At 36.1% G+C, this 26,331-nt stretch overlaps 1 non-coding gene across 1 annotated transcript; it reads left to right on the top strand.

Moving 5' to 3' along the window:
- Positions 1–6,303: 6,303 nt before the first annotated feature.
- LOC112583172 lies at positions 6,304–6,410 on the top strand. Its single transcript, XR_003107515.1, has one exon. It is a non-coding gene; the product is annotated as a U6 spliceosomal RNA (small nuclear RNA).
- The last annotated feature ends 19,921 nt before the right edge of the window (positions 6,411–26,331 follow it).

Raw genomic sequence — 26,331 nt, 5'->3', positions numbered from 1 at the left:
CTAGTTAAATAAATTGTTCATTTATTCCTTCCCTTTTATGCACCAAGATCTACATGTGGTCATTAATTATAAAGAGACTATTATAGCACCATATTTTCATTCAATACGATGTCCTGGTATATATCAAAGAAGTCCCATAATTAAAACAGAAGGGCCACAATGACAATTAAAATTACAATCTATATGGGGAAAGAAAGTACAGTTCTGCAATTTTTCACCCTGTCACTGTCAGCAGCATGGAGTATTCTGGTCACGTCTCTTGTGAAGCAGCCTAAATTCTTCTTCACCAATGCAACCTCAAAAGCATTATCAGCACCTAAGCAAAAGCCTATGCAAGTATAATTTAATACGAAGCCACAGTTTGCAAGTAATAGCGTATAAAGTGATATTTAAGTGGTGTTTTAAGAACACTTCTGATGGCTACAGCCGCTTTTCCCTGGTAAATGCGTTTTCCTTTGAGTAGTGATTATGAGTCCTAGGTGAAGAGGTCCTGTGTGCAGGTCTGTCTGTAAGCCTTACTTCCAGCTGCCAATCTTTACTTCACAGTGAAGAAAAAGCCACATAGCACCTTGTTCTTACTCTTGTATGCTGTCATCCCCTGAGCCTGATAACACAAAATCATTTCCACATAACACTTCCCTGCTTCTGCCTCTTAAACCTTGAGACCTACACATTGTGCATGCACTTGCACCCTTGGTAACCAGCTCCCTGGAAGCCCCTTCCTTTGAACCATCAGTCTTCTGGGGGACTATTTTGAACACTCATCTTGGTAAATATCTGCATTAATGGAGTACAAAGCTTTTTGGTAGCAATATGTATTTGCTACAATTTATTGTCTATAAAAGTCACGAACAGTGAATTATGACTCTTAAAATTGTGTTTTTCTTTATAATAACTTTAAACTGAGCACTCATATATGAAGCATGCAATGGAGATTGAGAAGGTTTTGTATAATAAAACTGTGACATGGTCATTTTTCCCAGTTTTGCATTACAGAGACACACTCATGCATGGTGCTTTTTAAATTCTTATTATGTGTGAGGTCAGGGGGTCGAATGTCAGAAAGTACTGTTAATTTCACGGGGTTAGGGGAAAGTAAATTCAGAGGGAATACAGATCACTTAGCACAGAAAACCAGCTCCTCTGAAGTTTGGTTTTACATTTGTTAACCATATCCTTCAGCTGACGAACCATTGAGACCACGGTGACATTCTGGTCCCAGATATAATGGCTTGACATGCTGCAGTGAGAGTGTGATTCCGTCGCCCTGCTCCCCGTGCCAGCCTCAGCCTTCCTCTGAATCAATGAAGCACTAAAACTCCACACAACTGGAACTGAACAAAGCATGTTGCCATTTTGGCTGTGATGTTTAAATTATAGAGAAAGCAGTCAGGATGTCTTAAAGTTCAATCTGACAAGAAATGTAAAATATATTTCTGTCTTCATTCTCTTGGAAGGTAGCATCTTATACTGCACTGTATCACTACCCAGAGTCCTTTTAAAGTGGTTTGTAATAGAACATCAAAGACCAAATTCTTGCATTTCAGTTTTTTGTTTTTGTAATCAAAAAGATGTCTTTGCTCTGGCCAAAGTTTCAAGGAGAAAAGAATAACCTAGATAATATTGTTTTATTCATTTGGCAGTGGAAGGCTATAGTCCCTTTATTTTTCTATTTGTTCTGAAAGACAAAATTAACATGCTCTCAGGAATATATAAAGCAGAGGTTATGTAACTCATCACCAATGACGAAGTAAATCAGTGACCCACTATATGTTAGGATAGATAAGTAATTATCGAAATATGTTTTAGTGTGAGGATTAGATGTTGCACTCTGAAAAAAAAAAAAGCTTCCAATTTTATTTAACTATAGTTCACTGGGCCAATATAGACAGATGCCGATAGGTTTGGATGGGTAGTTTTGTTTTTATTAGCTTTTGTTTTTGTTTTTTTAAATAATATTTTTCAGACTCAAAACTCAAACTGGGCTCAGCTGCCCCCTTATAATTAAATTTTAATGACTCAGGCTGAGTGTTTGTGTTTTGGCAGCATGCTTAATAGTGTTAGCATTTAAATGGTTACAACTAGACTTAGAAGGGAGCAAACCCATCGCAAGATGTAGGTGAAGTTTCTGCAAAGAAGCTCTGATTTACTGGGATGCTGTGGGATTTAGTGGGACAGCTAGCCACAGGTCATCTGGTTGTAGTAAATCATTGAAAAATAAATTAGAATAAAATTCTACATACTCTAAATTCCATAGTAGCCTAAGGGCCAATGCTTTTCAGTTTTAACACTTTTTCACTGGAAGTAACAGTTTTACATGTTCTTGTATGCCAAAGGGTCTATTGGTAAATAAAATCAGTATGTGGTTCTGATCATAAAATCACCCTTTCTCCCAAAATGGCAGGAAAAATCCAAGCTATCCATTTTAATCAGTTCATTTTTTAAAAAAGAATTACTATGAACTTTGTAGTGGTATATTTCACAGGCTTCCGTTTTATAATTAAAATCTTTTTTTCCTCTCAAATCCTCTTTTCAGCAAGCAGCCTGTTGCCTGAAGTTTTAATCCTTCATTACTAGTTAAAACAAAATCACCAATTAGGCACATGAACACGTCTGTATTAATCTCATTAAGGTGATGGCACCAAATAAATTGGAACTATTTTTGTGCTTTTACTGTGTTCCTATGGCTTTATCAGGCCCTGTGGTCATATACAAAGACCTCGAATCTTAGTCATTTAGAGTCATTCGGTTGTGGACTGAATGTGGCATTACCATCTATGGCTGAAAATTGCTTTCAGCTTTTAAACTGCACTGACTAGTCTGTAGTTAATCTTAGATCATTCACTTGAAAAATTAAATGAGCCAGAACGATGGTCTTTTTTTTTTTTTTATAAAATAATACATCACAAAACACTTATTTGCCCTGCCCAAAAGAGAGATCAAATTCATTTAAAATCCCATAAACCAGAGTTGTGAATTTTTAATTTTATTTAGTAGCAGAGAAATAGAGGGTAAGCTATCTTTCTACAGCACATCATTGCTATAAATTTACATATGGAACATGGTTTGATGCTTAACCAACCTTTAATCCACCTTTGATGTATACTTCTACTTCAACGTGGTCATGTGACACCCTTATTAATGCAAATGTAAAAAAGACTGTTTTGGATCTTTGATGTAATTAGCCATAAACCATGTTAAAAAAAAAGAGAGAGAGAGAGAGTGCCTACTTGAGTCACTGGAGTTGCATATAAAGTTCACAGTTATCACAGAAGAATAACCTTTAAGAAACTAAGTTTAAAATTTTTACTTCATTCTTATATTCTCTGCCTAGGTAACTACTGAAGATCATTTAACTATACCAGTGATAGTCAACTAAGATTTGATAGCTAAATAATTCATTTTGTAGGAGTAAAACACTTCAATATTCTTAGGATTTTTATCCTGCTTCTTGCAAAAGTAAAACCATATTGAAAGAAAAATGCTAACTGAGGCAAGGGGAACTGCAATACTTCTTATTGTGATTAGCATATATTACAATCACTTCAAACACACTGTCTTTTAAATGAATGTGCATTTTCTTTTAGTTGGTTCCCTCTCATACCCCACAATGAGGGTCAAATGTCTATGTTTTGTTCTTGGCAGCCACTAATTTCAGCGTCCAAAAATCCTTGAGCCACTGCAAATGAGGTGAAGATCACCTTGTAATGCCAGATGGAGGGAAAAAGTTTGGGTATTTGAGGGGCTGACCCAATGAATACCCTGGTGGGTGACAGAATGCTAAGGTTAGATATTGGAAAATAAGGTTCATGCTACTCTGTCACTGGGCTGGTGCAGGCTGCCTGCTTGACAGAGAAGGTGGTATGTGGTCTGGACCTCAAGAAAAAGGAAGTCAGCCACCCAGATCAAAAATTACCCTGTCTTCCATCCAAAAAATGATTCTGACATCAGCTTAGCGAGACGGGAAGAAATGATTTTTTTTAAGTTAAGATTGTACTTTATTCTAGAATAGTCAAGGGAAATTCATGGATCGATTGCAATATTGTAGAAGGAATTTCCTGAATTAAAAATGCAATTGCCAAAACCACATTGGTGAAAGCTCTTCACGTTTACTATATGTTGCGAGTGCACATAATTCAAGTTGGACAAATCTAGGAGTTAATCATTATTTTTAAAAATACAGTGTTATAAGAATAAGGACAGTAAAATAAAATGTATGTCTATTGACTGTTCTCTGTACTTTAAACAAAAGCAAAATTGACTAAAATTAAAAGAAGCCACTTTTGGTTACGTGATTATTTTGCCAGCTATGGACATATCTTTTTACCTAATTTGTAATAAGTTAGGAAAAAAGATTTTTGTGATGAAAACATCACACTTGTTTTTATTGAAACTGCCTGTCCTGTCCTAAAAACTTTTTTGAGACTCCTTGACCTGATTCTAAATATAACTACATTCCTTAAATCTTATTGTATTGGTACTTTAAAATAGATACTGGGTTTATATTTATCAATAAATTTTAATGATTTAAAGGACTTAAATCTACTCAAGATTTGTCCCTTTTCTGAAAATATACATGAAGCAAAAGATAAATAAATATGTATCACCTATATATATGTATACTATCTAAATATCAAGTGGCCATTCTAAACACTGCACAGTTTTAGTTTTTCCATCTCAAGAAAAATATATGCATATTGTTGTTTATGCTGTAAAATATTCCTTTTTTTAATAGCCTGAACCAAATAATTTCTCATTTTTACAGGCTTCACTTCACTTTTCTCACAGTGAATAAATTGCAACTTATTTCCATGAAATTCACAGATGACACAGATCTTTATTTTGCATAAAGGCATAAAGAAGTGTCTAATATCTTCAATATTCATCTGCTAAGTGGACATTTGCATTGGGTTAGAACGGAAAGAGAGCCCCAGCCCTCCCGCAGTGACAGCTGTACAAAGGGATGACATCTGACAGCTGTGACAGTGCTGAAGGGAAACTCGGATGACTCGCAGCACCCGTGAGCCAATTACAGCACACATCCCTCTGACAGACCCAGCAGCTTGACTCCAGCGTTTGGAAGGACAGTATTGATCTCTTGTCAGGAACCAGTTGCCTGCCTGCAATTGTGCGCTGCTGAACTTTGAAAAGCTATAGTACCCTCTTAAATGATAGGGGCAGTCAGGTTATAGTATTCAGGTACAAAGAGAGGTGCAAAGGCTATCTGCTAAATGCTCTAAACTTGAACAAATCATCACAATATGACAGTCCAATCATACTCAAGGAGCCCAGCTGATCTAGCTAGCTACTGTCTGTGCTAATGGAAAGACAGCTCTTTGTGTTTAGTGGGATGATCTTACTTGATGAAAAGGCCACTGCAATTAGTGCATGCTGGTTGGCTGTGCTGGGTGACAGCAGCATGGATGGTATAATGGCAGCTGCCAATAACCCTAACTTCAAGAAAACAGACAATTAGTCCTTTGATCCTAACACTGTTAGTCCCTCTACTCCAGACCTCTGCTCCGCTCTTACTGTAAACCTCACAAGGGCAATGTGGTACAACCTCACCAAACAGAACAACTTGGTCAAGGGGTCAATTACTTTTCTCCTCTTGACTTATGTTCCTGCTTTCCTTTGGAGAGCGAGAGGGAGCGAGAGAGGCTTATGCAAAATGTAACAAATATAAATATTCCCTTTCAACTATAGTTTAAAGAAGCTAATATATGAACATAAATGTTTGAAAATGCAAAAATTTAAATATGTTTTTAAAATGTGGTAAAAAACAAGATGCTAAACTTCAAAACCAGAGCTTTCTAATGGCAAATGATCACACGTTTTAAGACCGTGAGGACTGACATTTAAGAAATTAGTATAAAAAAAATACAAGGATATAAGGTATAGCATAGGGAATATTGCCAATATTTTATAATAACTTTATATGGATTATAATCTATAAAAATATAAATCACTCTGTTGTACATCTGAAACTAATATAATACTATGTCAACTACACGTCAATAAAAAGGAAATTACCAAAATACTAAAATAATTAAAAATTATCTCTAGTTCATCACTTTAGAATTGGATAAAGATAGATGAAATATTCTGAACTCTCAGAGTATACACAAAATTTATAATACAGATTATTTTAGTGCTTTTCATCAAGTGCAACTCCAGAATAAGTAAAGCACTTATGCAGTAGTAATACAAGTTAAATTAAATACTAGAGCATGCATATACTTGCTCACATACACACACAAATCATACCAGTATAGACAAATATAATTAGAAAAATTAAGTCTAGTGCTCAATTCAGCAGCACATGTGATAAAATTGGACCTATACAAAGAAGATTAGCATGGCCCCTGTGCAAGGATGACCCCAAAATTTGGGAAGTATTCCATATTTTTAATGAATATTCATTTTATACCTCAAATTTAGACAGTTTCTAACTTTGGAAGGTTTTTTATTTTCTGTAATTTCTGTAATTTTGGAAGTATTATTAATTCAATTTAGGTAGGTACTAGAAATCAAAACACATAGATATTTTCCATTCAAATTTCATTTAAAAAGCAGAGACATTACTTTGCCAACAAAGGTCCATCTAGTCAAAGCTATGGTTTTTCCAGTAGTCACGTATGGATATGAGAGTTGGACTATAACAAAAGCTGAGCACGGAAGAATTGATGCTTTTGAACTGTGGTGTTGGAGAAGACTCTTGAGAGTCTCTTGGACAGCAAGAAGATCCAACCAGTCCATCCTAAAGGAAATCAGTCCTGAATATTCATTGGAAGGACTGATGCTGAAGCTGAAACTCCAATACTTGGGCCACCTGATTCAAAGAACTGACTCATTTGAAAAGACCCTGATCCTGGGAAAGAGTGAAGGCAGGAGGAGAAGGGGATGACAGAGGGTGAGATGGTTGGATGGCATCACTGAGGAACAATGAGTTTGAGCAAGCTCTGGGAGTTGGTGATGGACAGGGAAGCCTGGAATGCTGCAGTCCATGGGGTTGCAAAGAGCTAGATACAACTGAGCAACTGAACTGAGTAAAAAAAGAAAACTAAGTCTGTATCAGTGTCAGATCCATTCTTATGGAGTGAGTATAATGGCAATACTAGAAAACTGACCTTATATAAAACATAATTTTATATTTCAAATAAAGTAAGGAAACTAGAGTTTTGAAAATGAACAGACAACCAGAGATCAAAAAATGAAACAACAAACTTTGGAGAACTTTAAAGCAGAGAAAACTGGACATATACTGGTATCTAGATAGACAAAGATGAAGAACCAATGTCTTTCAGAAATACAAATTCTTAATTATATGCAAAATAGTACTCTTCATGTGTATGTAAATTAATGCTAATTAAAACACATATGAGATCACGTAATATAGATTGAATACTCAAAATTAGTGAGCGTGTGGAGAAACATTCTCTTCTTGATAGAAGTATGAATTGTAGCAGTCTTTCTTGATTAATTAAAAAATATGTATCCAAAATCATATTACTTTAATCAGAAAAATTCTTCATTGCACAAAGAATTGTATGCAAGAATATTCACTGCAGTATTATTTGTAATGGGAAAAAATTAAAACAAACACAACTACCCAGTAAGAGGAGATTAACTATATATTGATACACACATTAAATAGAATAATATAAACCCAATAAAAAGAATGAAGTAGATTTATATAATTTAATATGAATTTTTTCAAGATATAAACATAGTATTATCCTGTTTATATAAAAGTATACAAAAGACAAATATTTATGTGTGGATGTCTGTGTACTTGTACTTATGTGAATATGTATATATCTCTCTATATGTATATAGATAGATAGATAGATATAGATATATGCTTTGGGCTTCCCAGCTGGAGCTAGTGTTAAGAACCCACCTGCCAATTTACAAGATGTAAGAGACGCGGGTTTGATTCCTGAATTGGGAAGCTCCCCTGTAGGATGGCATGGCAACACACTATAGTATTCTTGCTAGGAGAATCCCATGGACAAAGGAGCCTAGCAGGCTACAGTCCTTTGTGAAGAGTCAGACATAACTGGAGTGACTTAGCATGCATGCACATATATGTTTTATGTATATTAACATTTCTAGAAATACAAATAAGAAACTGGTAACAATGGTTATCTATCATGAACCAGAGATGGTAAGAAAGCTCACATTTAATTTACATTTCCTTATTCTATTTGCATATATATATTACTTCATAATTTTTCAGTTTAGTTCAGTCACTCAGTCATGTCCAACTCTTTGTGAGTTGGACATGAACCCCATGAACTGCAGCACGCCAGGCCTCCTTGTCCATCACCAACTCCCAGAGTCCACCCAAACCCATGTCCATTGAGTAGGTGATGGCATCCAACCATCTCATCCTCTGTCGTCCCCTTCTCCTTCTGCCCTCAATCCCTCCCAGCATCAGAGTCTTTTCAAATGAGTCAGTTCTTTGCATCATGTGGCCAAATAATGGAGTATCAGCTTCAACAATATCCTACCAATGAACACCCAGGACTGATCTCCTTTAGGATGGACTGGTTGGATCTCCTCGCAGTCCAAGGGACTCTCAAGAGTCTTCTCCAACACCACAGTTAAAAAATTCAGTTCTGCATTCAGCTTTCTTTATAGTCCAATGCTCACATCCATACATGACCACTGGAAAAACCATAGCCTTGACTAGACGGACCTTTGCTGACAAAGTAATGTCTTTGTTTTTTATTTTATTTTTTTAATTTATTTTAAATTAATTAATTAACTTTTTAAATTTACAATATTGTATTGGTTTTGCCATACATTGACATGAATCTGCCATGGGTATACATGTGTTACCCATCCTGAACCCTCCTCCCATCTCCCTCCCCATCCCATCCCTCTGGGCCATCCCAGTGCACCAGCCCTGAGCACACTGTATCATGCATTGAATCTGGACTGGCGATTCGTTTCACATGTGATAATTTACAAGTTTCAATACCATTCTCCCAAATCATCCTGCCATTGCCCTCTCCCACAGAGTCCAAAAGACTGTTCTATACATCTGTGTCTCCTTTGCTGTCTCATATACAGGGTTGGAGAAGGAAATGGCAACCCACTCCAGTGTTTCTTGCCTGGAGAATCCCAGGGATGGGGGAGCCTGGTGGGCTGCCGTCTATGGGGTCGCACAGAGTCGGACACAACTGAAGCAACTTAGCAGCAGCAGCAGCATACAGGGTTATCGTTACCATCTTTCTAAATTCCATGCATATGCATTAGTATACTGTATTGGTATTTTTCTTTCTGGCTTACTTCACTCTGTATAATAGGCTTCAGTTTCATCCACCTCATTAGAACTGATTCAAATGTATTCTTTTTAATGGCTGAGTAACACTCCATTGTGTATATGTACCACAGCTTTCTTATCCATTCACCCGCTGATGGACATCTAGGTTGCTTCCATGTCCTGGCTATTATAAACAGTGCTGCAATGAACACTGGGGTACATGTGTCTCTTTCCCTTCTGGTTTCCTCAGTGTGTATGCCCAGCAGTGGGATTGCTGGGTCATATGTCAATTCTATTTCCAGTTTTTTAAGGAATCTCCACACTGTTCTCCATAGTGGCTGTACTAGTTTGCATTCCAAACAACACTGTAAGAGGATTCCCTTTCTCCACACCCTCTCCAGCATTTTTTGCTTGTAGACTTTTGGATCGCAGCCATTCTGACTGGCATGAAATGGTACATCATTGTGGTTTTGATTTGCATTTCTCTGATAATGAGTGATGTTGAATATCTTTTCATATGTTTGTTAGCCATCTGTATGTCTTCTTTGGAGAAATGTCTGTTTAGTTTTTTTGCCTACTTTTTGATTGGGTCATTTATTTTTCTGGAATTGAGTTGTACGAGTTGCTTGTATATTTTTGAGATTAATTCTTTGTCCCATTCTGAAGGCTGTCTTTCCACCTTGCTTATAGTTTCCTTTGTTGTGCAGAAGCTTTTAAGTTTAATTAGGTCCCATTTGTTTATTTTTGCTTTTATTTCCAATATTTTGGGAGGTGGGTCATAGAGCATCCCACTGTGGTTTAAGTCGGAGAGTGTTTTGCCTATGTTTTCCTCTAGGAGTTTTATAGTTTCTGGTCTTAGGTTTAGATCTTTAATTCATTTTGAATTTATTTTTGTGTATGGTGTTAGAAAGTGATCTAGTTTCATTCTTTTACAAGTGGTTGACCAGTTTTCCCAGCACCACTTGTTAAAGAGATTGTCTTTTTTCCATTGTATATTCTTGCCTCCTTTGTCAAAGATAAGGTGTCCATGCATGCGTGGATTTATCTCTGTGCTTTCTATTTTGTTCCATTGATCTATATTTCTGTCTTTGTGCCAGTACCATACTGTCTTGATGACTGTGGCTTTATAGTAGAGAGAGCATCTTTTCTGATCATAATGCAGTAAGATTAGATCTCAATTACAGGAGAAAAACTATTAAAAATTCCAACATATGGAGGCTGAACAACATGCTGCTGAATAACCAACAAATCACAGAAGAAATCAAAAAAGAAATTAAAATATGCATAGAAACAAATGAAAATGGAAACACAACAACCCAAAACCTATAGGACACTGTAAAAGCAGTGTTAAGGGGAAGGTTCTTAGCAATACAGGCTTACCTCAAGAAACAAGAAAAAAGTCAAATAAATAACCTAACTCTACACCTAAATTAACTAGAAAAGGAAGAAATTAAGAACCCCAGGGTTAGTAGAAGGAAAGAAATCTTAAAAATTAGGGTAGAAATAAATGCAAAAGAAACAAAAGAGACCACAGCAAAAATCAACAAAGCCAAAAGCTGGTTCTTTGAGAAGATAAATAAAATTGACAAACCATTAGCCAGACTCATCAAGAAACAAAGGGAGATAAATAAAATCAACAAAATTAGAAATGAAAATGGAGAGATCACAACAGAGAACACAGAAATACAAAGGATCATAAGAGACTATTATCAACAATTATATGCCAATAAATGGGCAACTTGGAAGAAATGGACAAATTCTTAGAAAAATAGAACTCTCCAAAACTGAACCAGAAAGAAATAGAAAATCTTAACAGATCCATCACAAGCATGGAAATTGAAACTGTAATCAGAAATCTTCCAACAAGCAAAAGCCCAGGACTAGATGGCTTCACAGCTGAATTTTACCAAAAATTTAGAGAAGAGCTAACACCTATCCTACTCAAACTCTTCTAGAAATTTGCAGAGGAAGGTAAACTTACAAATTCATTCTCTTGAGGCCACCATCACCCTAATACCAAAACCTGACAAAGATGCCACAAAAAAAGAAAACTATAGGCCAATATCACTGATGAACATAGATGCAAAAATCCTTAACAAAATTCTAGCAAACAGAATCCAACAACACATTAAAAAGGTCATACATCACAACCAAGTGGGTTTTATCCCAGAGATGCAAGGATTCTTCAATATCCACAAATCAATCAATGTAAAACACCACATTAACAAATTGAAAGGTAGAAATCATATGATTAATTCAATAGATGCAGAGAAAGCTTTTGAAAAAATTCAACATCCATTTATGATAAAAACTCTCCAGAAAGCAGGAATAGAAGGAACACACCTCAACATAATAAAAGCTATATATGGCAAACCCACAGTAAACATTATCCTCAATGGTGAGAAATTGAAAGCATTTCCCCTAAAGTCAGACACAAGACAAGGATGCCCACTCTCACCACTACTATTCAACATAGCTTTGGAAGTTTTGGCCATGACAATCAGAGCAGAAAAAGAAATAAGAGGAATCCAGATTGGAAAAGAAGAAGTAAAACTCTCTCTGTTTGCAGATGACATGACTCTCTACATAGAAAACCCTAAAGCCTCCACCAGAAAATTACTAGAGCTAATCAATGAATATAGTAAAGTTGCAGGATATAAAATCAACACACAGAAAACCCTTACATTCCTATACACTAATAATGAGAAAATAGAGAAATTAAGGAAACAATTCCATTCACCATTGCAACGAAAAGAATAAAATACTTAGGAATATATCTACCTAAAGAAACAAAAGACCTATATATAGGAAACTATAAAACACTGATGAAAGAAATCAAAGAGGACGCAAATAGATGGAGAAATATACCATGTTCATTGATTGAAAGAATCAATATAGTGAAAATGAGTATACTACCCAAAGCAATCTATAGATTCAATGCAATTCCTATCAAGCTATCAACGGTATTTTTCAGAGAGCTAGAAAAAAGAATTTCACAATTTGTATGGAAATACAACAAATCTCAAATAGCCAAAGCAATCTTGAGAAAGAAGAATGGAACTGGAGGAATCAACCTTCCTGACTTCTGTCTCTGCTTTTGATATGCAGTCTAGGTTGGTCATAACTTTCCTTTCAAGGGGTAAGCGTCTTTTAATTTCATGTCTGTGATCACCAGGTACAGTGATTTTGGAGCCCAGAAAAATAAAGTCAGCCACTGTTTCCACTGTTTCCCCAGCTATTTGCCATGAAGTGATGGGACCAGATGCCATGCATTTAAAACCAAACAAATTTTTGTGTTAATAACCTCTTACTGATAATATAAAACTAGCCATTACAGTTGTTCATGTAGATGGAAGACATATCAAGAAGAAAATAAAAAGACATATTCCTTTTAAGAGATGCATGCTTAGAGATTTAAAACTATGAAGATAGAATTTAAACAATTTGTACTTCTCATTCCTTTAGTAAACATTATTAGACATGCATTGTAAGTTAGATCTAGGCTAGTCTGGGAACACAGAGAGTAACTCATTGTGTGCCTGCCCACAAGAATCTACCTTCTAGATGAGGATCTCCTCATCTAGAGTAAAGGGTACAGTGAAAAATGCTGAGCATTATGGTAGGCACAGGTGGTTTTGAGTGCAACAGGTGGAGACATCTCAGTCATAGGATGTCAAGGAATGATTCCAGTAGGATAGTAAATTTAAGTCTCAGATAAATGTTGTCAGCCAACTGAAGGAAACTCATAGACAGCTGTCAGGAGCCACGTTAGGCATTACTGACAAAATGGAGGCACGGCCCCCACCCCCTCTTCTCACCTCTCAGGCATGGTCCGGGATGAAGGAGTTAGGCCTTGTGATTCTGACTCGTTCTTTCCTTTCTTCAGTTGAGTTGGCTGGAAAGAATGTTAAGGTGCTTGAGATAAGCATGAGAAAGCACAAAGCCTTCTGCAGCTGTGCCCAGAAAATAATCTATAAAGTAACCATTGACATTTGTTCAAGGATCTTTACAAAGAATGTCCCAGGATGAGCACGTAGGCCGCAGCTTGAGGCCATGGGAAGGATTGTTGTCTGAGACCTGTTTGTGAGGGGAATGTTTATGGCAAAAGAAGTTTGCTGAGCTTAGGTTTTAGGAATAATTAAGCATAGCTAGAAGCCTTTTTAGGAGATAGTGATCTTAAGATGCTAGAGGCAAACAGGATTTAGAAAGATAAGAAATAAACTGAGAAATGTGGCATGAGTTACAATGTAATCACAAGTATAGGACACATTAAGAGAAAGTAGATAATAGTAAAGCCGATTCTGAGAGAATAGCTGAAGCAGGAACTCTGTTTGAAGGACAACAATGATTTCTGGAGACAATAAATCTGGGTGGGGAAAATTAAAAATGCCAAACCTCTGACCTAATGCTTTTGTCAAAGTATAATATTTGGAAAAACTAATACAGTTATGTAAAGTTTAAAAATAAAATAAAATTAAAAAAAAAAAAAAAAAAAGAAAAGAAAACCTGAAGCTTGAAATAAACATGTAGTTCCGTACTATGAGTCAGAGGCTACATCATCGTCCGCCGACACTGCTCACCCCTTCAGGCTGATTCCCTGGCTGCTGGAGCTGGACTCCAACAGGCAGCAGGTTTTAAAGTGCAGGAACAGCATGAGCAAAAGAAAATGGATCATGCAGGCAGTCCAATATAACTAATTCTTAAAAAATAGATTAGTGGTGAGAGATAAATCTGGAAAGGAAGAAGATATCTTAAAGGAAAAGGAGTGATTTTGATCAAAAAGACCTGCAAGTTTTCCAGATATTTTTGTTCATTAAAATAGTACAAAGATGCAGTAGTCTAAGGGTGTTAAAAAATAAGAATTATCTGAACTTCATGTTAAAATAAACAGATTTTCAAAGTCCAACACAAATTCTTCAAATTGAACTAATAATCTACAGCTATAACAAGTATCCCAGTGATTATTATTATCTGACAAGTTTAGAAAACAATGGTAGGTTAGCATATACATGACATTATCATGTTTAGCCAAAACTTGACCCACCTAAGGAAAAGCAAACAGATCAAATAAAAAACTTCATCTTTGAATTAATCTACAGCAACAAATATTAAATGAAATATATGACAATCTTAATTCCACCAAGAGGCTGTTATAAGATAACTGTTTACTTTCTTGGCAACTAAAACAATTTTATTTCCTTGGATGCAACATCTAATAGAACAGAGAAAGTCCATAACCTCTATTTACTTGACTTTTCAGTACAATTTATTACTAATTCAAAGTATAAGATAATATGAACTAATGTTAGTTTTTTACTTCGTGGATTCATTTGGGCTACTTGTTTCCTCATTGGCTGAATCAACAGTTGCCACCACATTATAGTTTATGGGCTGAATGATCACTTTACAGATTTAATAGTTAGTCCTAAGGTCTACGGAAAAGCCTGCTCCCCTTTGATGGAGAAATTATTCTTGGCACAAAAGTAATCTTCAACTAATGTCTCTAAAATAGCTTCTATACAGTGACCATATAAACATTCTATTTTATAATATGTTAAATCTTATCATAGAAACCATATTATATAATAGTGTGAGATTTAAATACATTTAACAGAGTAACATCTATTGGACACATAGATGTAGCAATCACTATTCTGAGTTTCACACACATAGTCTATTTTACTCCTTACACCAACTCCTTTCTTAATTCAACTTATATAAGGAAATTGGATTTTAGAGAATTTAAGTAGTTTCCCATCAGTTAGTACAGAGCTAGACTGAGCCAGAGCTAAAGTTGCAGTACAGTCCAATTCCAATGCTCTAATTTTCAACTACACTGTTATTCAGCCTCCTAGGTAACAGTGATCACACCGGGTTTGACCTGTGCACACGTCAGTCTTTCTTATTGTGGATTCTTATGCCAAGTAAAATTGGTCACTTTTTGTGATCACTCATTTTCTCAGAAACCTCACATTCTCTAGCAACAGTCACATTATCAATTAATCTTCCACCAAATGTAGTTTATGTGCTATTAGAGGCATCGACACCCTATCCCTAATCCCATGCTCATCTTCTACATGACATTTAAACATTGTAGAAGGAATATATTTAAAATTGCATTATTTAGAAAAAAAATATAGTCATTATAACACTCACACTTATTTAAACCAGATATAGACCTATCATTAAAGGGAACATGGCAATGAGTGACTTCCAGTAATGGATATCCTGGTGGTGGTTTAGTCACTAAATCATGTTCGACTCTTCCTGACTCCAGACTATAAGGACTATAGTCTGCCAAGCTCTTCTGTCCATGAGATTTTCTAGGCAAGAATACTGGAGTGGGTTGCCATTCCCTTCTGCCCCAAATTCAACATCAAATATTCACTTATGTTGCTACACATACACTTGGAAGATATATTATTTGCTGTGTACTATTAATCTGCTTCCAGTCCAGAGTTTCTCATGATGTACTCTGCATATAAGTTAAATAAGCAGGGTGACAATATACAGCCTTGACGTACTCCTTTTCCTATTTGGAGCCAGTCTGTTGTTCCATGTCCAGTTCTAACTGTTGCTTCCTGACCTGCATAGAAATTTCTCAAGAGGCAGATCAGGTGGTCTGGTATTCCTACGGCTTTAAGAATTTTCCACAGTTTATTGTGATCTACACAGTCAAAGGCTTTGGCATAGACAATAAAGCAGAAATAGATGTTTTTCTGGAACTCTCTTGCTTTTTCGATGATCCAGTGGATGTTGGCAATTTGATCTCTGGTTCCTCTGCCTTTTCTAAAACCAGCTTGAACATCAGGAAGTTCACGGTTCACATATTGCTGAAGCCTGGCCTTCCTTTGTCCTCTGCATAGTAAAGCTATGGTAAAAATAGCTATGCTTCTGAAATCTCAAGCCTGTTTTTATGTGCTCAATTTGGTTAGATTTGGGTTTTGCAATTGTCATTATTGGAAATGATCTTGTATTTCCCATCAACACAGAATTATATGACCATCAAGCAAAAGAAAATATAAGTGAAAGGATTTTCAGAATTAATTTAATCTCTTTATTTTGTATCTGGTGACATTTTGATTTAATTAACGATTATTCTGTTTTGCTTGTTTTTTTAAAGCTTATTCTTAATGTTGTTTTTTACTAAAATATTTTTTAACCATGGCTATATGCTATGTTTCCCAAGCTTCAAGAATTTTCCTAGCTAAATAAAAAGTAAAATTCGCTAGGAAAGCTACAAGAAATTCAGTATAGAACTTGTGTTTTTCAATCAAGCAGAATAAAACATTTTATCCCAAAAAAGTATTGATATATGTTTTCTCAAATATATATGTATGTTTTAGATGAAGCATTTTATTATGCATAGAAAAATGGAATGATTGTTTAAATTCTTGATCATTAAGAAATAAAAGAAATAGCAATGACGAATTATGAGTCAGATTTATATGAAAAGAGTTACCTTTACATTTTCTGTTGTCTTTTGTATTTCCTTATCAATGGCATTTTATAAATGCTCATATTTGAAAATTCATAAAGCAGCACCTACAGGATGATATTTTGCTATTGTCCACCTCAGCTTTAAAGTTAATGCATAAAGTCATACTAATTTAAATGGATATAACAAATATCTTAGTGCTTTGAAAACTGACAATTAGTTTTACATATTTTTATTCACTTGTTTCAATTTATGAACTGCAACCCATGGCCTCTAAGTACGTGTGCATGATAAAATTATCAGAAAACAAATTATAAATAGCAATTGATGACCTCTTTCTTAGCCACTGAACTTTGCCAATGGCCTGACCCAAGATCCCGGGCCTGAAGGCCAATCAACTTGTACTCTGTCAGTTCACAAGGCAAAGAAATTTCTAAATAATATCCTCTACATAAAGAACTGCCAAACTCTAGTTTGATGAAGCTGAGATTCACTGTCTGCTATCTTTAGTAGGCATATAGCAAATTTTAATTGCAAAAATATAATAAAAACATTTACTACAATGATCTTATGGAAACTAGTTTATGTATTTAATTCTCTTCTATATCAATGTATACAAATAATACAAAAGTGATAAGTGAAAGCGAAAGTCACTTGTCTTTGTGACCCCATGGACTATACAATCTATGGTATTCTCCAGGCCAGAACACTGGAGTGGGTAGCCTTTCCCTTCTCAAAGGGATCTTTCCAACTCAGAGATCAAACCAGGGTCTTCTGCATTGCAGGCAGATTCTTTACTGATAGCTGAGCTACCAGGGAAGTCCACCAATAAATATAATTTGGCAATTTAGAATTTATAGTCTGAAATATTTGTTTTAAGAAATATCAGTTCAGTTCAGTTCAGTCACTCAGTCATGTACGACTCTGTGACCCCATGGACTGTAGCACGCCTGGCTTCCCTGTCTATCACCAACTCCCAGAGCTTGCTCAAACTCATGTCCATCGAATCGGTGATGCCATCCAACCATCTCATCTTCTGTCATCCTCTTCTCCTCCTGCCAAGGACCTTATGTTGACAGAATTAATGTGATAACAATTGGCCTGAAAACTATAACAAATTATGAATTTTTCAGAAAAAATATGTTTTCCACATTTCAATATAGAGACTAGAATCTTGAGAAAACACTAAAAGTTAGTTGAAATTTTGTAGCAAAAGAAAATACTTGCTTTTTATCTGTAATGTTTAATGATTGGATCTATTTTTCCTTTTTACTTTCTTCCATGTGTTTATGATCTTTAAAACACTTGAATGCTATTTAAAAAAATGTGAAGCACTTGTTAATCTAAGGCCTCACTCTCAAAGAATATTGGGAAAAGAGAGGATAAGAAGTCAAGGGCTGTGAGTGGAAGAAAGAACAGGAGGAGGGAATGAGAGTCAGAAAAAATGTCAAATCTTTTAAAAACGTATTCAAGTGAAAGTGGAATACCTGAATTAAAAACAGATGAGAAAATTATGAAGAACTGAGCAACAACTGATGGTTTAAAAGAGTACTACACATATTCAGAATGTGTACTCTATTTAAAGAAAAACTTTGACACATTAAAGCCATTTTCTTTTGGAATGGGCACCAAAAGAGAATCTATCATATTATATATTAAATATATAACTAATAAGTACCTACTATATAGCACAGGGAACTCTACTCAATACTCTGTAATGGCCTACATGGGAAAAGAATCTAAGAAAGAGTGGATATATATCTGTATAACTGATTCACTTTGCTGCACAGCAGAAACTAATGCTAGGTCACTTCAGTCGTTTCTGACTCTGTGTGACCCCATAGACGGCAGCCCACCAGGCTCCCCTGTCCCTGGGATTCTCCAGGCAAAAACACTGGAGTGGGCTGCCATTTCCTTCTCCAATGCATGAAAGTGAAAAGTGAAAATGAAGTCGCTCAGTCGTGTCCGACTCTTAGCGACCCCATGCATTGCAGCCTAACAGGCTCCTCTGTCCATGGGATTTTCCAAGCAAGAGGTACTGGAGTGGGGTGCCATTGCCTTCTCCAGCAGAAACTAATACAACATTGTAAATCAACCATACTCCATTTAAAAAAGGGTAAACAATGCTTGTATGGAGAGTTGAAACACACAGAAAGTCAATAAAATATTAAAGGAGAACAACATTGGAAGACTGATGCTACCAAACTTCAAAACTTACTGTAACTTTACAATAGACAAAACAGTGTGGTAGTTAGCCAAAGAATAGACACAGATGAGTGAAATAGAATAGAGAGCCCAGAAATAGATTCAGATAAATGTATTCAGCTGATCTTGAAAAAGGAGCAAAAGCAATATTGATGTTGAACCCAAGTTCATGTGCCTGATGCACAGTGAGGACAAACGAATTGAAAAGTCAGAGTTGTTATTGTGGTTTAGTTGGTAAGTTCTGTCTGACTCTTTTGCGACCGCATGGACTGTAGGCCACCAGGTTTCTCTGTCCATGGGATTTTTTCAGGCAAGAATACTGGAGTGGGTTGCCACTCCCTACTCCAGCATATCTTGCTGGATTTAACCCACATCTCTTGCATTGGCAGGTGGATTCTTTACCACTGAACTACCTAGGAAGCCCCATTGGAATATTACTCAGCACTAAAAATGAAAGAGCTATCAAGTCATGAAAAGACATAGAGAAACTTTAAGATCGTATTACAAAGTGAAAGAAGCTAATCTGAAAATACTAAACACCATAAGATTCCAACTACATGACATTCCAAAAAGGCAAAACTATGGAGACAGTAAAAACAGCATTGGAATTGCAACTAATCCTTATAGTCAAATGGTCTTTTCAAGTGGAATATACCTTATCTGCATGGAAATTTAATACTATTTTATCTATTTAAATTTATATTTGTATAATATAGTTTTTATTTGCTGAAATTGAAAACTTTATTCCTTATTTATCATTGAAAAATTGGAGCATGAATTGTACAGCACTCAAATTGAGGCACTTAAAACTTACTTAAGTTTGGTCACATTGTACCAAAAATTAATACATTACCAACTAAGCCAATCTATCTTAATGTGACCATTTAAAAGAAGCAGTAGAGAGATACGTTTGTTATATAAAAGTGGAAAATCACAAAGTGGGGGAAAAAAGCCTTTTAGAAGAATACAGTAAGTCCAAAAATAAGGTAACCAAGATTTTTCTCATACCACATCTCATAAATATGACTTGAACTATTGACATTATCTCATCTCAATATCCTTACTGGTAAACTCTAATTGACATTAAAATGAAAGGGGGAAAGTTCTGAAGAAAGCAAAAGAGAGCATTCTTGCTCCAGCATGTACTTTTTTTCTCTAAATTTGGGCATAATTGTAGAAGTAGTATAATAACTTATCTCAAGAATCTTCATTCAAGCCCAAAAATAATTAGAAAGGTTATGAATTTAAGTCTTGGCAAATGGACAAATTCGGAACCTCAGAATAAGATCCACAGGTAATCAGCTTATTCCTTGAGAAATGAATATTTAACAAAAAAGAAATGGACCTATTTTAATCAGAAAGAAATAGTCCAAATTTGTTTGCATCTTATTGAGGATTTGTTTCAAAACTGATCAAAGGGTTATTCCTTAAGAATTATACTTATTAACACCATTGTAAGCTGTTTCTCGGAGAAGGCAATGGCACCCCACTCCAGTACTCTTGCCTGGAGAATCTATGGGTGGAGGAGCCTGGTAGGCTGCAGTCCATGGGGTCGCTAAGAGTCGGACATGACTGAGTGACTTCACTTTCACTTTTCACTTTCATGCATTGGAGAAGGAAATGGCAACCCACTCCAGTGTTCTTGCCTGGAGAATCCCAGGGATGGGGGAGCTTGGTGGGCCGCCGTCTATAGGATCGCACAGAGTCTGACACGACTGAAGCGACTTAGCAGCAGCAGCAGCAAGCTTTCTGAGTGCAATTGTGCAATAGTTTGAGCATTCTTTGGCATTGCCTTTCTTTGGGACTGGAATGAAAACTGACCTTTTCCAGTCCTGTGGCCACTGCTGAGTTTTCCAAATTTGCTGGCATATTGAGTGCAGCACTTTCACAGCATCATCTTTCAGGATTTGAAATAGCTCAACTGGAATTCCATCACCTCCACTAGCTTTGTTCGTAGTGATGCTTTCTAAGGCCCACTTGACTTCACATTCCAGGATGTCTGGCTCTAGGTCAGTGATCACAATACCATGATTCTCTGGGTCATGAAGATCTTTTTTGTACAGTTCTTTTGTGTAGTCTTGCCACCTCTTCTTACTATCTTCTTCTTCTGTCAGGTCCATAACATTTCTGTCTTTTATCGAGCCCATCTTTGCATGAAATGTTCCCTTGGTATCTCTGATTTTCTTGAAGAGATCTCTAGCCTTTCCCAATCTGTTGTTTTCCTCTATTTCTTTGCATTGATCGCTAAGGAAGGCTTTCTTATCTCTTCTTGCTATTCTTTGGAACTTTGCAAAGGTCCGTCCAGTCAAGGCTATGGTTTTTCCAGTGATCATGTATGGATGTGAGAGTTGGACTGTGAAGAAAGCTGAGCGCCGAAGAATTGATGCTTTTGAACTGTGGTGTTGGAGAAGACTCTTGAGAGTCCCTTGGACTGCAAGGAGATCCAACCAGTCCATTCTGAAGGAGATCAGCCCTGGGATTTCTTGGGAAGGAATGATGCTAAAGCTGAAACTCCAGTACTTTGGCCACCTCATGCGAAGAGTTGACTCATTGGAAAAGACTCTGATGCTGGGAGGGATTGGGGGCAGGAGGAGAAGGGGACGACAGAGGATGAGATGGTTGGATGGCATCACTGACTCGATGGACATGAGTCCTGAGTGAACTCTGGGAGTTAGTGACAGACAGGGAGGCCTGGCGTGCTGCGATTCATGGGGTCGAAAAGAGTCGGACACGACTGAGCGACTGAACTGAACTGAATTGAAGCTGTTTCTATTCCCAAAATCACACAAGTATTTTCCTGTAATCTTTTCTATTTATTATAAAACAATAGTGATTATTAGCATATCACTATTTCATCTAACTATAGCAATTATATCAATAAATCTGTAAATTTAGATTCTCAAAAATTCCCAATTAAAAGTATTGATTCTTATTCAGTTTAGGCTTCTCTCACCTCAAATAACTGTGATAATATAAAACCAACACAAAAGTTAGATATGTCTAAGAAATGCTTTGACTGTACTAAATCTAGTAAAGCTAAGATACAACCAAGACAGAGTACAGCACCATATATGAATGAACCCAAAACAAAAATCTTTGAGTTACAGCAAAAACCAATAGACCTAAAATGACCTTTGCTTCTCTTGAAGGAGGAAATAAGTTATTTTATCAGCAGGGCTAAAGCTAAAACTTTATATGCAGAACTGGACAACTACTGGTGATTATTATTCAATCATTACTAACTTACATCATTTAACTGAGAACCAACAATAAACTGAGCACTGTTCAAGTTTTAGTTTAGTATACAAAAAGTTTTTGCTCTAGTCACAATGTGGTCAAAACTACAAATAGATAGGGGAAAATAATAAGATATTACCAAGGTGTTAAATTTTATCAGTTATCTAGTCTATAATAGAACACCTCATATTTAGTGGCTTAAAACATTAACAAATTGCTATTCCTCACAAATCTGCTTTATAGTTCCTCTGCTGAATTTTCTGTCACTGTAGAGACTACTGGGCTTTAATGTTCAAGATAAACCCACTAACTAACTGTGAATTTGGTTCTGGCACAGTTTTCCTCCATGTGGTCTCCCATTCTTTTCATGGTTAGAATGGCTTTTTAAAAATTTATTTATTTTTTAACGTGGCCATAATGCTGCATTTCAAAGGATGAAAGCAGAAGCTGCAAGACAACTGGAGAGCTAGGCTGGATAATTCACACAGTGTGATTTCCACATTATATTAGTCAAAGACTAGATCAGATTGAAGAGGCTAAAAAATAGATCACATCTTTCCAAGAGAATTGGTAAAACAGCATGGCCATATTTTAAAATCTACCATAGAAGTAAGTTTTTTTCATGAGTACATAATAGGTAAAATATGTTGATTGATTGATGAAGATGAGAACTGCATGGTCTAGAAGGATAGTTGTTTTTGCTTGCTCTCTCTTTGATTATTGCATTTTATATCACACTTGTATTAAATGAAGCTCTGCAATCTGGCAAGCTGTTGAATATTCCTTCATATTCTTCTGAAATTAAGACAATGGAAAGTAGAAAATATTAAATAACTTAAAAAATAAAAGAGCACAATATAAGAAATATGTGAGAAATGGCTATATCTTCAAGTAAAAATAATTTTCACATATTGTTCAACAGTTTCAGAAAGTGTTTTTAAGTTTAAATCTATTTTATTGGATTTTCACAATTATTACATGAGGGAGAGTATAATATGAGTATAGTATAATAATGTATCAGTTCAGTTCAGTTCAGTCACTCAGTCGTGTCCGACTCTTTTCGACCCCATGAATCGCAGCACACCAGGCCTCCCTGTCCATCAACAACTCCTGGAGTTCACCCAGACTCATGTCCATCGAGTCAGTGATGCCATCCAGCCATCTCATCCTCTGTCATCCCCTTCTCCTCCTGCCCCCAATCCCTCCCAGCACCACAGTCTTTTCCAATGAGTCAACTCTTTACATGAGGTAGCCAAAGTACTGGAGTTTCAGCTTCAGCATCATTCCTTCCAAAGATATCCCAGGGGTAATCTCCTTCAGAATGGACTGGTTGGATCTCCTTGCAGTCCAAGGGACTCTCAAGAGTCTTCTCCAACACCACAGTTCAAAAGCATCAATTCTTCGGCGCTCAGCCTTCTTCACAATCCAACTCTCACATCCATACATGAACACAGGAAAAACCATAGTCTTGACTAGACGAAACTTTGTGGGCAAAGTAATGTCTCTGCTTTGGAATATGCTATCTAGGTTGGTCATAACTTCCTTCCAAGGAGTAAGCGTCTTTTAATTTCATGGCTGCAGTCACCATCTGCAGTGATTTTGGAGCCCAGAAAAATAAAGTCTGACACTGTTTCCACTGTTTCCCCATCTACTTCCCATGAAGTGATGGGACCGGATGCCATAATCTTCGTTTTCTGAATGTTGAGCTTTAAGCCAACTTTTTACTCTACACTTTCACTTTCATCAAGAGGCTTTTGAGTTCCTCTTCACTTTCTGCCATAAGGGTGGTGTCATCTGCATATCTGAGGTTATTGATATTTCTCCCATCAATCTTGATTCCAGCTTGTGCTTCTTCCAGTCCAGCGTTTCTCATGATGTACTCTGCATATAAGTTAAATAAGCAGGGTGACAATATACAGCCTTGACGTACTCCTTTTCCTATTTGGAACCAGTCTGTGGTTCCATGCCCAGTTCTACTGTTGCTTCCTGACCTGCATACAAATTTCTCAAGAGGCAGATCAGGTGGTCTGGAATTCCCATCTCTTGAAGAATATTCCACAGTTTATTGTGATCCACACAGTCAAAGGCTTTGGCATAGTCAATAAAGCAGAAATAGATGTTTTTCTGGAAGTCTCTTGCTTTTTCCATGATCCAGCGGATGTTGGCAATTTGACCTCTGGTTCCTCTGCCTTTTCTAAAACCAGCTTGAACATCAGGAAGTTCCCAGTTCACGTATTGCTAAAGCCTGGCTTGGAGAATTTTGAGCATTACTTTACTAGCGTGTGAGATGAGTGCAATTGTGTGGTAGTTTGAGCATTCTTTGGCATTGCCTTTCTTTAGGATTGGAATGAAAACTACCTTTTCCTGTCCCGCGGCCACTGCTGAGTTTTCCAAATTTGCTGTCATATTGAGTGCAGCACTTTCAGAGCATCATCTTTCAGGATTTGGAATAGCTCAACTGGAATTCCATCACCTCCACTAGCTTTGTTCGTAGTGATGCTTTCTAAGGCCCACTTGACTTCACATTCCAGGATGTCTGGCTCTAGGTCAGTGATCACACCATCATGATTATCTGGGTCATGAAGATCTTTTTTGTACAGTTCTTTTGTGTATTCTTGCCATCTCTTCTTAGTATCTTCTGCTTCTGTTAGGTCCATACCATTTCTGTCCTTTATCAAGCCCATCTTTGCATGAAATATTCCCTTGGTATCTCTGATTTTCTTGAAGAGATCTCTAGTCTTTCCCATTCTGTTGTTTTCCTCTATTTCTTTGCATTGATCGCTGAAGAAGGCTTCTTATCTCTTCTTGCTATTCTTTGGAACTCTGCATTCAGATGCTTATATCTTTCCTTTTCTCCTTTGCTTTTCGCTTCTCTTCTTTTCACAGCTATTTGTAAGGCCTCCCCAGACAAGTGACTGTTCTGAAACCATATTCCTGGTATATGGTGGACACAGATCTAGAATTCAGGTTTTCTAAATTTAATAATCAGTTCCTTATGTTTAAGTATTAAGAAAAGTACATCATGTTGTGAAAAACTACTTAGAATATGCATCTTTCAGACAGTTTCTAGGCTTTTCTTTTCTTACCGTTTATGGCCATGCATTTTGCTTTTTATTTTAATTCTGTTATGAGAACAGAGAGTTTGAATTTTGTCTGATTAACCGTTAGACTCAAGCATAGCTGTGCATTTCCTGTGGGTGACCATAACTGTCTAATAACTATGATAATATTAAATTCTAGAGGTCCATGGACAAAATCCAATAAAGACTTTAATTAATTAAAAATTTACCTTATTATCTGTGTTATTGCTTGAGTATATTTTAAAGATTTTTAGAGATTTTAAAGATTAAAATATCCTTATCTAATTACAATTTCAAAATGAATACACACATCTTAAAACAGTCTTCATTTGCTTCGGAAATTTTGTTCTTGATTTATATAAATATATAAAACTACTATGAAAGAAATGATATCCTAACTAAAATATTGATCATTGAATATTTCATCACCTATTAAACAAGAAAAAAAAATTATATATCAAGCCTGTGAATTTGGTGTTGCCTACTTTAACATTCAATCAATTTAGTATCAGCTATGATTTCAAAACTCTAATTTGTAACTGAGTATTTTAAAAATTAATTCAGGGAAAATGTGTCAAACATCATTAAGTTATAATATATTTAAGGAAAATAACTCAGAAACTTCTATTTAGAATTAAAATTTTATGTAATTTAGTTTTAGATAACATATTTAGTACTAAAATATGCTAAATATTCAAGAGTGAAGAAAATCTCTATTTGCCACTATTTGCCATGAAAATTACTGCTAGTAACTGAATTATGTACTGCTAAAAGTTAAAAATTTTTATTAAGCAAAGTGACTAATGAAAAGCTAGACAAGCATCAACAAATGATACAAAGGGTTTTATTATAATGTGAAGTATGGAAAAGATTGAAATCAGGAGGAGAAGGGGACAGCAGAGGATAAGATGGCTGGATGGCATCACCTACTCGATGGCCATGAGTTTGACATAGCTTCAGGAGTTGATGATGGACAGGGAAGCCTAGTATGCTGCAATCAATGGGATAACAAAGAGTCAGATATGACTGAGTGACTGAACTGAACTAAACTGAACTGATGGTAATGAAATCCCTATATTGTGTAGAAATATAAAGAG

Source organism: Bubalus bubalis, chromosome 2, assembly GCF_019923935.1.
Source record: "Bubalus bubalis isolate 160015118507 breed Murrah chromosome 2, NDDB_SH_1, whole genome shotgun sequence".
Classification (NCBI taxonomy): domain Eukaryota; kingdom Metazoa; phylum Chordata; class Mammalia; order Artiodactyla; family Bovidae; genus Bubalus; species Bubalus bubalis.
The sequence above is the reverse complement of the archived record's forward strand: the minus strand, read 5'-3'. Positions and strand labels throughout refer to the sequence as shown.